This window comes from Cyprinodon variegatus, unplaced genomic scaffold (assembly GCF_000732505.1).
Source record: "Cyprinodon variegatus isolate N-32 unplaced genomic scaffold, C_variegatus-1.0 Scaffold1022, whole genome shotgun sequence".
Lineage (NCBI taxonomy): Eukaryota > Metazoa > Chordata > Actinopteri > Cyprinodontiformes > Cyprinodontidae > Cyprinodon > Cyprinodon variegatus.
In genome coordinates, this window is record NW_015151475.1 from 85,468 (window position 1) to 87,221 (window position 1,754).

Sequence of the window (1,754 nt, forward strand, 5' to 3'; positions counted from 1 at the left end):
TATAGAGAAAAGTGACTTAGAGCTCTGTTGATTGGCAGTGATTAAGTTGGAGTAGTACTGTGATTTGGTGCTGGCCATGGAGTCCTTATAGTGCATAATGTGATTATTGTACATTTCTATCTGTATAGTAAGACCAGTTTTTCTGTAAAGTCTTTCAAGTTGCCGTCCTTTGGTTTTTTATGCTTCTAAGATTTGGGGTGTACCAGGGGGAGGAGACGGAGAAAGAAACAAATCTATTTTTTAGAGGAGCAAGTGAGTCAAGAATATTATGGAGACCAGTGTTGTAGTGAAAAACCAGATCATCAGGGGTTAGTAGATTATTGAAGTCAAGGAACTGGACAAACACTAGCATGAACTTGACTCTGATATACAGTATTATGGATGTAATTTTTTTGGGGGGAGAGACTTTTTACAGTGCAAAACAATGTTACACTACAGTACACAGACACTCGTCAAGCACTAGGACCGAGCAGAAAACTACAGCTCAAGCTGAAGTCTGCTTCCCTGAGTTTAGAATGCCTACAAGCACCTGATCGGCCCTACATCCTTTCTAGTGTGATTGACGTCACCTCTGTTACTCCTAAGAATCTCACTTTAAAACATCTGATGCGCCGAAGAATTGGGCCTGTGATTTGAGTGTCACAGGGATGCTTAAGTCCTATGAGCCACCATGATTAGAATTGTAGGGTCGCAAGTCTTTTTCTCTGCTTTCTGATACAGTACGTTTTGGAGTTTTTAAATATCTTAAACTGTCCAAGAGTTAACGGTTTTGGAGAAGAACGTGGGTCTGAAAACAGACAAGGGAATCTACTACTTTTGGTTGGGCATTTGTTCTTCACTTGGGTCACGTAATCTAGAAGGGTTTTAATATTAGATGTATTAATTTACACGAAAATCTGAATCAGTGTCATGTGTTTGGTTATTAAAAATACAATCTATGAATTTGGTTTTACATATTCAAGCTCATAATAACTCTAAAACTATGGGTTTTTAATCTTCTTGGATTGTACAGTAGTACAAAAGTGCACTGCAATTAGGGAGCCTTTTGCCCTTCTGGCAAATTTGCCTACTGTTCAAATTGCTTTCGCTGGCCAGGCAAATTTCAAGGCCCAGAAACAGCAGATGAACACAGTTAAAACTTTGTAGACAAATTATTACAAGATTTAGTTCTACCCAGTTGGATAGCCATTGCTTTGGGTAATACAAACTATTTATATCTCACTACCAGCACCATGTCATTCATTTATCTTATCTGAAATACAGGTCATGGTGTCATCTACCAGTTAGGAGCATATTGATTATTAGTATATGTCATCCACTTACAAGTGGTAACCTCTCTTATTTCCATACTTTAGTATTTCCTAGTATCTGTTGGGATCCTGAGGCTTGCCCACCAGGGGGCGCCGAGGATCCCTTCCTGAGGGGTTGTGTTACTGTTGGGATCTGGGGGTCTGTCTACCTTTCTCCACCGGAGGGCGTACTGGATCTCCTGAGGCTGGACCTGACTTCACCACCTGTTCCTCATCTGCTCATCATGAGACCAGTACTTAAGAGGGCTGAGGACCTCACTCCGGTGCCAGAGTGTTTAGTCAGTTACGGTACAGCAAACCCTGAGCCAACCTGTCTGTCTAGTCTCCTGACTGCGAAACCTGAACCTGATCCATTTTGTCTTCTCTGCTTCCCAGGTTGAACCTGTCTGAAACCAGAAACCCCCTGAAGAGTTTCTCTGTTGGAAATCTGTCTGGCTGATCTCA